This window comes from Lactuca sativa, chromosome 7, assembly GCF_002870075.4.
Source record: "Lactuca sativa cultivar Salinas chromosome 7, Lsat_Salinas_v11, whole genome shotgun sequence".
Classification (NCBI taxonomy): Eukaryota; Viridiplantae; Streptophyta; class Magnoliopsida; order Asterales; family Asteraceae; genus Lactuca; species Lactuca sativa.
This window is the reverse complement of record NC_056629.2, coordinates 41,229,814-41,243,665: the sequence shown is the minus strand read 5'-3', so window position 1 is coordinate 41,243,665 and position 13,852 is coordinate 41,229,814.

The following is a 13,852-nucleotide window of genomic DNA, read 5'->3' as shown; positions in this document are numbered from 1 at the left end:
CGGGAGTATGGATTGGGTACAATTATTGATCCGGGAGTATGGATCAGACCAGGAGGTTAGTTTTAGATCCGTGAGTATGGATCAGGTAGTTTTAGATCCGTAAGTATGGATCGGGTGAAAAGGTTAGTTTTAGATCCGTGAGTATGGATCGGGTGAGGAGGATGGTTTTAGATCCGTGAGTAAGGATCAGGTAAAGAGGTAAATTTTAGATACGAGAGTTTAGATCGTGTCGTTGTGAGGATCGATGGGGTGGGATAAGAGTTGCCTTTATACGGTGAAATTGTACAAGTTTGAATGTTCTATATTTATAAATATATGATATAACATTGTGGGATGAAAACCCTATATGCTCACCAGGCTCCCAAGCCTGACCCACTCAGTTTTCTTTGTATAATAGGTATCAATACGAAGACATATTTCACAGAGAGATTTAAAGGAGATATAAATCAATTGTGTAATTTAAATGTAAGTTCTGTTTATGCTTATATGTCTGTATCGGAACATGACATCCCGAGGTTTTATCATTAAATGAAAAATACATTCCCTTTGAGAAATGTTTTGATAAGTTATTATCATGTCTTGTTTTGGGAACAAATTACGCAACCGTTATCTTTAAAAGATTACTCTGATTTTATAAAACAAAGCATAAACAAAATCGGTCTTTTCTGGCCGTGAAAATGGGGATGTCAGAGTTGGTATCAGAGCATTAGTTTAAGCGAACTAGGAATTTGTAGGAAATTTCTAGACTTAAACTTAGAATGCTAAGTAATGATTGTGAGGAGTGTGTCTAAAATATGTTAGGTAGTACACCTAAATTGACACAAGCACTAGTTCATTTTAGGAATGATGCCTAAAATGCTTTTATGTGCTAAATGTTTTGTGTGATAGCTATATTGGTGCTATTATTTGTTCGGATCTATGGTCTGTTGCCGACCGGATCTGGAAACCTTATGTGTATAGGATTCTAAGCGTACGTCTACGATATTAGAACTAGCATGTAAACGTTTCAGAGCGATAAAGATGATTTGAATATCTATCGTGAATAAGGATCTAATTTCACCTTATTGGGTGTGTAGATCAAAAATGGTGAGAACAAGAAGTGGGGTTGGAAATGCTGATGAAAACAGGAATCAACCACCTGTGGTTGAGCAAGCACCTGTTGTAGCAGCACCACCAGAGCCGATGACAATGGTTGGGGTGCAAGCGATGATACAGATGATGTTGGATCGCCAAATGGAGGAGACAAGGCGATTACTCTAACAGAATCGTGAGGAAGTGTCACTTCAAGTGGAAGAGCCTGAAGTGAATGGAAGGCATTCAGAGGGAGGTAACTACAGTGGGATGGTTGGACGAGCAGAACCCCCAGTAGTAGAAAGGAATGACCCAGAGAGGGAAAGAAACAGGGATGGGCGTATGTATAAAAATTTCTTGGGCGCCAAACCGCCAAGTCTTTATGGAAGCCCAAAGCCTGTTGAGATTATGGACTGGATCTCCGAAATGGAGATGGTGTTTGAGAGTTGCGACTGTAGCAACAAACAGAAGACTGTCTTTGCAGTTAGACAACTGAAGACCAGAGTCTTGAGCTGGTGGAAGTTACTGGCAGATATGATGCCTCGAGGGGAAGCCCTGAAGATGTCTTGGGAATCATTCCTGGAGCAGTTAAAGATGCAATACTGCTCAGAGATAGATCTGATTGATCTGAACAATGAGTTCCAGAACCTGAAGAAAGGTAAATTGAGCATTGATGATTATGCTACTGCGTTTACCGAAAAGATGAAGTTATTTCCATATTTGTGCCATCTGAACTCTCAAAAATTGAGAGGTTCGCAAATGGACTGCCTGCCGACTTTGGCCCAACGGTCAAGATGGCAACTACTTTGAAAACAGCAGTCCGAGCAGCTAAAAATGTGGAGACCCAGTTAAAGGAAAGGGGTCTAGAGAGAAACGAGGTGGGCGAGAAAAGAAAGATGAAAGGATCTTCAAGGTCCGATGAGAAGAGAAAATTTTCGAAGTCTGATTCGAAGAAGCTCGAAGAAGGAGCACAATGGTGTGACAAGTGCAAAAGGAAGCACATTGAGGAATGCTCTAAAGAAATGACCTGCTTTAAATGCGGGAAGACTGGTCATTACGCCAGCAAATGCCTAACCAAAAGAGAAGTCTGCTTTAAGTGTGGCGAAGAAGGGCACTTGAAGCAAAACTGCCCAAGAAGAGAAGAGGCTATAAGGCCAAATGCACCACCAAAGCCAAAAGCATTCCACATGATCCTTGATGAAGCAGATGGCAATGCAAGGAATCAGGAATGAGGATTTTATATCCAAATATCAAGTTATAAAGTAGCGATATGAAAAGTAACATGTGGTGTAGCCTATTAGAGGCATAGTATAGGGTGAACTTGAACTTTTGTGTAATCGTTTCAAGGGATTAATATAAACCCTATTTTTGCTAACTGATGTGTTGAATGATTGTCTGGTTTTCTTGTATGGTGACTTGGTTGACTACGGGACAATACTTGGGACGAGTACGAGTAGGTGTGAAAGGTAGTAGATGCATATACTACCGGAAGCATAGGACTCACACTTGGATCATGGAAAGTCACAAGGTTACCAAGAAGCTAGTGATTGATTCCATTTTATTTTGGTATGTCATTACCATTGTTTCGGTAATGACTAGTAAGATGGTTCTTGTTCCGACCCTAGTGATCATATTTAAATTTGAGTTCGACTACGAGGAGTATGTTACGTGGTCTAGAGGACCAAGTTAGATGTAACATCTTACTTAAGTCAGAAGGTTGAAGTTAATGCGATTGATAGTGTCGCGCTCGTTGTTAAAAGAAGTTTGCAGGTAGAAGTGCTACATGCTGAAATGTGATTATATCACATTAGAATATGAAGGAAGGTATATTCCATTTTGGAATTTAACTCTAAGAGACCTGAGTCTAAGCATTGCATCATTCGATGAGAGATCAGTAGAGCACGACCCATCGACTTGTTACAATAGATAAACGAAAGTATTTATCCTGAGAAGAAGAAGGAGTCCATAATAAGGACTTATTTTGTAACTTGGAAATTATGATTGAAAGTACAGCATAGTACGATAAGAAGATGCAATATTGGGCATCGTCTACGGTCAAGAAAACCATAGAGTTAAATACTCTTTCGAGGAAAACATAGAAGTTACGGTTATTTCTTAGGATGGAGAGATAGCGTATGGAGTCAATATACGAATCTTGTTTCGTTGATGATTTCGGGACGTAATCATCCTAAGGGGGGAGATAATTGTAACGCCCGTAGATTAGAGCTAGTCAATTTAGAGACGATAAGCATCAAAAATGATTTTTTGATGGAAGATTATCTAGAAGGATTAATCTTAACCAAGTTGTAGTATATGTCACAAGGTTTCCGTGCATATAAAGAACGCCAAAATCCGAGTTATAACGAAGAAGTTATGACCTGTCGAAGTTTCACGACAGAACCGGCACGACCCAACGCGACCCAGCGCGACGTAGATAGTGAATTTAAGGTAGATAGATATCTATCCTTAGTGATATAAATGAGAATTGAAGATCTCATCGATAGTAGTGCAACGACGGAAAGACAGACGAAAACAGAGTTCAGATAAAGGAGTTATGAGTTTATAACGGAGTTTTCCTGTCCCGGCCTACTAAAGATAATATATAAGTAATATACTTATAATATATTAAAAATAAACTCAAAATTAGCCAATGGAGTCTAAACGAGAGTTGTAGAGCATAATCTCACCTTCGCGGCGATATAAAGAACGTCGAAAACGGAGTTCGTATGCGAAAGTTATGAATTTCTGAAGTTCGGGGCGCGAAACCCCAAAACTGTCAGAGACCACGACGTAGCAAGCAGTGCCACGACGTGGCAAGTGTCCTGACACCTCCGGAAGGCCCTCAGATGCAACTTGGGATGACGCATGCAGTGACGACCAAGCCCACGACGTGGAACAAGGTTGCCACGACGTGGCAAGGGCCAAATTTGCCCTATAAATAGATTTGAAGGGCCAGACGTTTAGGGTTGCTATTTTCTCTCTTCTCTCTCCCGTTTTGCATCGATTTGCGTGCCAGAAATACCCCGAAGCCCCGATATTGTTCTCGAGCCCCGAGATCCCGAAGATCCCGAGAAGTAGGGTTCCCGAGCCGAAGCTCTGCCCGCGAGAAGTTCGATTTTTGAAGAGATCTTCCAGATCTGCTGAGGATTACTACTTCTGCAAGTCGTAGTGCTGTCCGATCATCCTCTGATCAAGTGAGTGTATACAACTTTTCATAAACACTATAATAATACAAGTATGGTTTGAGTGTATTAAGTATATTGTTGTTTATATGTGTGAGTGTGTGGTTACTTTCTTCTAACACATAAGTATGAAGTATTTGCTACGAAATACGTGCTATGTGTTTATATATTGTTGTTTATTTGAGGTATTGGTGGAATGGAGGAACTATATAGATTTTTAATGAGTTAAACTATATATGTATTTTATATCTACAAATATGTTGGGTAGGACATGGGTAGATGAGATCCGTGAGTATGGATCAGATCAAGAGGTTAGTTTTTAGATCCGTGAGTAGGGATCAGATCAAGAGGTTAGTTTTAGATCCGTGAGTATGGATCAGGTAAAGAGATAAACTTGCTATTAGTCCGGGAGTATGGATTAAGACTAAGTTAATTGTCCTTAGTCCGGGAGTATGGAGTGGGTACAGTTATAGATCCGGGAGTATGGATCAGATATGGATTAAGATTAAGTTAATTGTCCCTGGTCCGGGGGTATGGATTGGGCACGGTTATAGATCCGGGAGTATGGATCAGATCAGGATTAAGGTATAATTAATTGTCCCTATTCCGGGAGTATGGATTGGGTACAATTATTGATCCGGGAGTATGGATCAGATCAGGAGGTTAGTTTTAGATCCGTGAGTATGGATCAGGTAGTTTTAGATCCGTAAGTATGGATAAGGTGAAAAGGTTAGTTTTAGATCCGTGAGTATGGATCGGGTGAGGAGGATAGTTTTAGATGCGTGAGTAAGGATCAGGTAAAGAAGTAAATTTTAGATATGAGAGTTTAGATCGTGTCGTTGTGAGGATCGATGGGGTGGGATAAGAGTTGCCTTTATACGGTGAAATTGTACAAGTTTGAATGTTCTATATTTATAAATATATGATATAACATTGTGGGATGAAAACCCTATATGCTCACCAGGCTCCCAAGCCTGACCCACTCAGTTTTCTTTGTATAACAGGTATCAATACGAAGACATATTTCACAGAGAGATTTAAAGGAGATATAAATCAATTGTGTAATTTAAATGTAAGTTCTGTTTATGCTTATATGTCTGTATCGGAACATGACATCCCGAGGTTTTATCATTAAATGAAAAATACATTCCCTTTGAGAAATATTTTGATAAGCTATTATCATGTCTTGTTTTGGGAACAAATTCCGCAACCGTTATCTTTAAAAGATTACGCTGATTTTATAAAACAAAGCATAAACAAAATCGGTCTTTTCTGGCCGTGAAAATGGGGATGTCACACCTTTTCAAGCCTTTGAAGGTATTAAAGCTTCAAACTTTATGACTCCTTAGCTTAGATCTAGAATTGGGGTTATCTTTCGTATGTTTTGGTCCCTTGTTTTGGTTCTTGTGAGTTTCCGCCAGAACTTGTATTGGTCATTCTTGGTATTTCTGGAGTTGAAGAATCATAAAAATGGTGACTTGATGGGTTAAGCTCAACCTACATGAGTTAACGGTCCTAATATGAAGTTAGAGTGTTAGAAATGCATGTTGCATGTCTTTGATCCACGCAAAGGTATCAAGTTGATAAATTTATCATTTAAGACGTTTCCTTTGAGCAAGATCTGTGTTTTGGACTTTTGGACTTAAGCATCAAGTGCTTAATATGAGTTTTAGCATTTTGAGAAGTACACGGGGCATATAAAGGCGTACGCTCAGCATAGCATGTTTGAGTCATGAGTTTCCCTTATGCAGTAAAAGCTTGTACGTAAGGCGTACTCACTAGAACCCATCTTGGGCCATTTTTGGAGCGTAGATCTTTTGGGCCATTAGTGGGCCTTGAGCCATAGCTTGTTGGCCCTTGAGTAGGAAGGGTAAAAGGGTCTTTTAACCTTTGTGATTGGAATTGTGTTTTGGACTTTCATTTATTACCCTAAGTAGTGATTAGGGTTGGTTTGAATGTGTTCAGTGTGAGGACTAATGGTAGCAGCAACCAGAGAATGTGATTTGCGCATCTTCTAATTGAGGTGTGTTTATTCACTGTATTAGTGGGTCGAACTCACCAACGCCCACCAATTAGATTTTGTTGTAGAATGGTAGTGATCTTCGAGACACTTATTAATATGATTGTATATGTTTGTTGTCTTTGTGACTCGTACTAGTATGAATATTTGTTTACTTGTAAGGGCTGAAATTGACTCATATCAGTTGAAAGATACCGAAGGATTCAAAAGTGATTCAGTTAGTCGGAAGGGACTCAGGGGTGAAATAGACTCATTGTATGTTATGTATGATATGTACGCATGATATATGGTATTTGCTATTTGGGGAACTCACTAACTTTGTGTTTACAATTTAAGTTTATGTTTCAAGTACTTCTAGTTCGAGAGAGAAGGGTCCGGCCTGATTGCAACGCATCCACCCATATTTCCACAATTTCGATAAATTTCTGATTTGTACTCTGATATCTATTTTTACACTAGCATACTTCGATGGTTTTTGAGTTATTTGATCATATATACATACACACACACACACACACACATATATATATATATATATGTGTGTGTGTGTGTGTATATATATATATATATATATATATACATCTGTGTGTGTGTTGGGCCCAAAAGGAATTGACCGTGTGCAAGTGCCCATTTTGCCCCCTCAATGCGTATCATTTTAACTTTTTAACTTTGACAGTTGGCGGGTAAACTTCTAGTGGATGATTTTCAACTACGTCAAAAAAGATGCAGTTATAAAGCTTGTACATGTTGCCTTATTGGTTTGTACTGTTTGAAAATTATAAAGTATTTTGAAATGGGATTACAAACCTCAAGAGACATATTATAAGATCAAACAATTGAAGTGTATGATCACAATAAAGAAGTAATTCAGGAAGAAGGTAACCCCATTATTATTAGGTGTTGTACATATTTTAATATGTTACTGTATTATCAACTAAATTTTTGTCTAACTAATTCGTTACAGAAGAAACTAAGCTATCATTTTGAATGGAAGTTGTCAATGTGGAGATGGAAGCAGTAGATATCATTGGATATACTGCCAAATTTCTACTTGACTGTAGAGAAAAAGGAGAGGTTCTTCGCACAAAGAACTGTTAGAATATTGTCTTCGATTTTCGTCCTTGAGAGGTTCCTGTAAAGAAGGATTAGATGCAAACGATGTGGCTGAGGCTCGAATTGGACTCGATTCCCTTAAACAGATTCGCTGTCTATTCCTAGGGTACAACAACCTAAATAGTATTGTGTACTGTTGGATATCACCACTTCCCTGAAAGAATCGCCAGAAGTAGGAATGCAGAGAAGAAAGAAGAAGAGTAATTTCATTCGTGTGTCTGAATGAGAAGGCAAGGTCTTTTGTTTATAGTTGAATTACTAATTAATTGAGCGTTTAATGAAAATAAATGTCATTAATTACGCAATTAATGCATCCGTTACAGAATTCAAAAATAGGGACCAAAACTGTCAAGTTTAGCAAAAAAAGGGAAATAAATGTCATTAATTATGCAATTAATTGCATCTGTTACTGAATTCAAAAATAGGGACCAAAATTGTCAGGTTTAGAAAAAATAAGTGTAGCGCGTGCACGAGTTTTCGAAGATGCATTCGTGTCCATGCACGGGTTCGGTGTTTTTTGGTCTACGGAACCAAGATTTGCACCCCCCACCCCCTTGCGCGCGGGTAGGTATTGTAGCATAACCATAGACACAAGCTTGTAAGTCTTCCATGCAATGAATCTTATAAACCTTGTTGAGTTTGGTCTCTCTACCAATGTGGGACTAATTCCCACATTCCTCTCTTTTTCTAAACTTATTCTCAAATACCCATCAATAATAAGCCTCGAGATAATACACATCATAAATCACAAAGTCATAATGCATGATATCACATAACTCAGAATAAGAATACATGACCCTCCGGTCACACAATGTTACCACTCAGGTAAGTATACTGAGAAGACTCACCTCGTAAGTAAGCAAGTAAGCCTCGTACCCCTCGAACAGTCTAATCTCCGCCTACATGCCATAATCATCTCTAATTAACACTTATAACCACAACTCTAAATAATTTAAGCTCACCCTCAATCTAACTCTAGGAAAGGGTAAAAGACCAATTTACCCTTCCATGGTCTCCATAATCAATGTCTTGACCAACCCTAAAGTCAACAAAAGTCAACACTCGAGTCAACAGTCCATGTTGACCCAACTCGTCAAGTGCATCTATGCGACTCGTCGAGCTCCCTCGTTTTCCTCAGAATGTCTTCAAAATCCAAATTAACTCGTCGAGTTGTCTCATCAACTCGCAGAGTTACAACATGTCCAGACCTATTGGGGAAAACTAAAAGACCCCAACTTTCGTATTTCTAAAAGACCCAAACTTTCATACTTCACAATATTATTACTCCAAAACATGTTACTTGCATATTCATAAAAGCAATATTTTTCATTGATAAAGAGGTTACAAACTACTAGATACAAACCGACTATTACAAAGTGTTATATATTACATAACTACCCAGGATATTGTAATTTATACAAACATAAGCTGAAGTACAAAAGTAATAATACGAACTATTCTAAATCTTCGAACAATATATGATCATACTGATTACTTATCTCCTGCAATTGTTAAACATTGATAGGGTAAGCGGTGACGCTTAGTGAGTTCAATAATAGATACAATATAACGTTATGCCATATATATACTTCTTTATAGCAGAAGCGAAGAAAAACTAGGAACAAAAAAGGCATATGTGAATCATTTGTTAAGCTTTCCATATCAATCAATGACTTGATTCAAAGATATACAATCAATGAGACTTAACAATTTCCATACTTGATATATATATATATATATATATATATATATATATATATATATATATATCAATAAAACTTTGGCCCAAATGGCACAGAAGACAAAAGATTTCTGATTAACATCTTGTTAGATTTCAGGCTTATAGTCCTGTCTAACCATTTGCCAATGCTATAGAATATAAGTCATTCTCTTACGGAGACATGCTCTACATGGCCAGAGGCTGCGTACCGGTACCAATGTGAATCTAAGTCCTTTCACTGATCACATGGTCGAAGGTTTACTTTTGCTATAAAAATAGCGAATAAAATAACCCGAAATAATAACACTGAAAAGCACATAGCACATATAACACATAACATACAATTGTTCTTATATATTGAACTCACCTTGGAATAACCGGGGGTTAAAATAGTAATTTGAGCAGCACTTCAGCTCTAAATACGACTTTCGGCGACCAAACCGGGGATTTCTTTTGAAAACCGGCCTTATTCGGGCAGAGTTTCGGCTTGAAAATATGAATTTCTCGGGAACTTCGGAGTGTCGGAACTTGCTTCGGGTGTCGGGAATGATACCGGGGCTTCGGAGGGTTAAAACTGGGCTAAAAGGATGAAAGGGGGTGTAAAAGAGCAATATTTGTAAACTAAAACCGGAGACCTTTGCATCCCTTATATAGGTTGCGAAGCACCTTACTACGCGGGGCGTAATTCCTCGGTACGCTGGGCGTACGCAAGGTGTCGCAAGATCGGTTCCCGGTTCGGACGTGGCATGCAAGCGAAGCTCGGAGACGTGGCTGATTCTGGATCGCACATATGCGAGGTACGCTTGGCGTACAATGCGAAGTACGCTGGGCGTACTCTTCGGATAATGTCTCTATTTTTCATTTATTTTTATTTAATAACTTCAAAAATGCATATCTTTTGCGTACGAGCTCCATTTTTGACGTTATTTATATGCACGCGTAGGTGAGAATATACTCTACAACTTTCGTTTAGATTTCGTCGGCTAATTTTGAATTAATTTTTTTTATTATATTTTTAACGGGGCGGGAAATGAAAAGTCCGTTAAAAATTCATAACTTTTTCATCCGATGTCCATTTTCGTCAGTCTTTTTACGATTGTACAAGTAATGACGAGACCTTCGATTCTCGTTTAGGTTGTTTTGGCTAAATATCGTTCGATCTTTATTTCGATTTTTAGCTGTCTACTGCTAATCCGAAACGTAGAAAAATCATAACTTCCTCATACGAAGTCAGATTCAAACGGTCTTTATATGAAAGTTGATTATTTTTACGAGTTTTAGAAATTTCATTTAGATTACTAAGGCTAAAAAGTAGTTTACGGGAAACTCACTTTTTACGCGACATAGTGTGTGTCAGTTTTATTGCGGATCTTCGATTGGTCATAACTTCTTCGTTATAACTCAGATTTCAACAAGGTTTTCTCCTAAACTTTTCTAACGAGATTCTTTACAACTTTAAATAATAAAATTTTACTTATTTCAAATTTTATATTTTCACTGAATTTCAATATTTACCTTTTGATTGGAATCTCATAAGACTTCTAATATTTTTCGAGTGATTCTAAACATAGTTTTACTTTATTTCTAGTAAAAACTATCTGTTAGAACTCAATACTCAATATAACATAATATTTCTTAATATTATTTCTTACAAAAACACGATTTCAAAACGTGTATGTTACAAAAACCGTAATCGACTCGTCGAGTCAGCTCACCGACTCGTCGAGTCCCTTCAGACCCTTTCCTCGTTTAGATGTTTTTAGGCAGAAATGATGTCTCATACTCTGGATCTAACCTTCTAATTCTCACTTATCACGTAAAGTTGCAAGCTTTACGTTCATGCATGGCATATAGGGCTCAAAATGCCATAACAAGCTCCATAAGGGGTTTCATGCATAGAGACTTGTCTAAAGTTTGATAAAGCATGGATCTTTGGGCTCATGGGACCTCAATATGCCCAGATCTAGAGTCTTAACTCCATGAAAAGCTCATAACACTCTAGAACTCCAAGAAGGATGGGAAAAAGGCTCTAAATGCCCTAAAAACAAGATCTGACCAACTAATGAGTAAGATGGTGACTCTTTACCTTCAAACAGGAGCTAAGTATGAATGAACACCAGATCCAAAAGCTTCTTCTCGTCCAAAGTCTTTTGCTCTTCAACTCTCCTCCAAGAATGCACTAAAACTCGCAATATTATCCTCTCTTTCTCACACACAAGGTTATAGCTCGATTAGGGTTTCACATAGTGTAATAGGGTGACAACGGTGGCGGAAATGAGGGCTTAAGGTCATTTAAATAGGACACAAACCCTAAAAATTATGATTTTCTCGCTCAGCTCCTACTCGTCGAGTTGGGGTCCTCCGACTCGTCGAGTACACTTTAAAATACGGCCGCCATAATATTCTCTACTCAGCGAGTTGGGGCATCCAACTCGTCGAGTTGCTCTGACAAAATGAATAAAATAAATTAAATATCATACCTGGGACTCAGGATGTTACATCAAGACCATTGAATTGATATAGCAGGTGCGCAGTCGGTTCCAAATCGTGCAAAGCCGACAGATGAGTTATGTTGACTGGCGTCGATCGGACCATGAGTTACAGCTGGGGGATTTTGTGCTTCTGAAGGTGTCACTTTGGAAAGGTGTCATCCGGTTTTGGAATTTGGGCAAGCTAGGTCCCCGGTTTATTGGACCCTTCAGGATTATCGCCCGGGTAGGCAAGGTAGCATACTGAATGGATTTTTCTGATGAGCTCAGTCAGATCCCCAACACTTTCCATGTCTCTCAGCTTCATAAGTGTTTAGCCGATGTTTCTGTAGTGGTTCTTTTGGATGATATTCAGGTCGATGAGCTTTTGAACTATATTGAAAGACCGATTGTGATTCTTGACTAAAAGACAAAGACTCTACGCAACAATGTGGTGAACCTAGTAAAGGTGCAATGGTAGCACCGGAAGGGTTCTGAGTGGAAGTGGGAGCTGGAGGATGAGATGAGAGAGCATTACCACGATTTGTTCGAGGCATAGGACTTTGAGGACAAAGTCTGATTCTAGTGGGGGAGAGTTGTAACATCCAAATCTTTGTGGTACTTAATTTCAAGAATTTTACCCTATTTGGAAGTGGTCACAACGTGTGTTATGCCTAGTTACGTTGTGAGTTGTCTTTGAACAAGTTGACTCGCATTTACTAGTCTCACAATGTGAGCCATTATTGGTCAGAATGTGAGCCCAGTCTGATGACCAAAACCTTATTATTTAATTGAGTGATAGGGCTAGGGTTTCCCGTCCTTAGCCTCCCTCACTCTCTAGCTTCTAGAAACCCTACTCACAACACTTGTTGAGATCCTTAGCCATTTTTGTGCATTTTCTAACTTGGAGAAGAACGTAAAAAGGGTAAAAGAAGTTTCCTAGTGGTAGTGTTTGCAAAGTAGCATCATCATCATCTCTTCTTTCTATTAGACCTTTGTAAGTGCTAAAGGTTTAAACTTTATTTCATATTATGGATAGATCCTGGTTTTTGTCCCTTTTCTTCATGTTTAAGCAAGCTTGAGTGAAGTAAACCCATAACTTTAGCACCATTATGGATTCTAAGGATTCCTTGAACATGATATTGCCTAGATCTGGATGTTGGAGAAGTATTGGAGTCATGCATGAGATTTTGGTACCATATATTCCATTTTTTTTCCTAAAATGGATTAGGGACATGCATGATGCATGCATGTCCATAAAGTAAACATTTTTATGGACCTTTAGGGTCCCTTTAAGCTTCTAGAAAAGTTGGGTTTGATGTCTTAATAGATTAAGGACTTAAAACCTTGGTTTTTGGCTTCAGACTTAAGTTACGACGTAAGAGATAAGGTCTCACGACGTGACAACAAAAAAAGCTCATAGATCGCTAAGTATTTGAGACTCACGACGTGACATAGTGATGCTCACGTCGTGAAGCCAGTCCAGTAGAAAAGTTGCAACTGAGTTGACTAATTTTGGAGCGAGTTGCTGAAATTGGACTTGGTGGACTCTCTCAACGTGACCAATGGCTAGTCACAACCAGAGACCCGATATTAGGCTTTTTGACCAATAAATTTGACTTTATGGGTTGACTTTTTTACCTAGCTTGACTTTGGGGACGGGTCCTAGCCATGAAGGGGGAAGATGTTCATTTACTCCAAGGAGAGTATGCTAAGGACCCCTTATTATGGAATATTACCTTAAATGCTAATTAGGGTTGTTTGGATATGTTTAGTGTGAGGAGCTTTTGTAGCAGCAGATCCCGTGTAAGTTTTATTCGGATATTGATTGAGGTGAGACTTCTCACTATTTTTATGGGTCGAAGGCCCCAATGCCGACCCATTGGATTGTGTTATGTAGGAATGCTAGTTATCTTTGTGAATCTTGCATGTTTGTATGGTTGGGTTGAAATAGACCCCAGGTCTAGGCCCATGATTATATGTTGGGTTGAAAGAAACCCCAAGTCTAGGCCCATTATTTAATGTTGGATTGGAATAAACCCCAGGGACAGGCCCACATATTTGTATGGTATGTGGTACTTTGAGGAACTCACTAAGCTTTATGCTTACAATTTATGTTTTTGATTTTAGGTACTTCCGGTACAAAAGGGAAGGGCCAACATGATGGCATAACATCCCCCTTATGTTTCCGTACTTTGATTTCTTTGACTCTAATGTTTTTGATATTTTGTATCATGCTTGACTTTGAGAAATATGATGTACGAAATTAATAATTTTA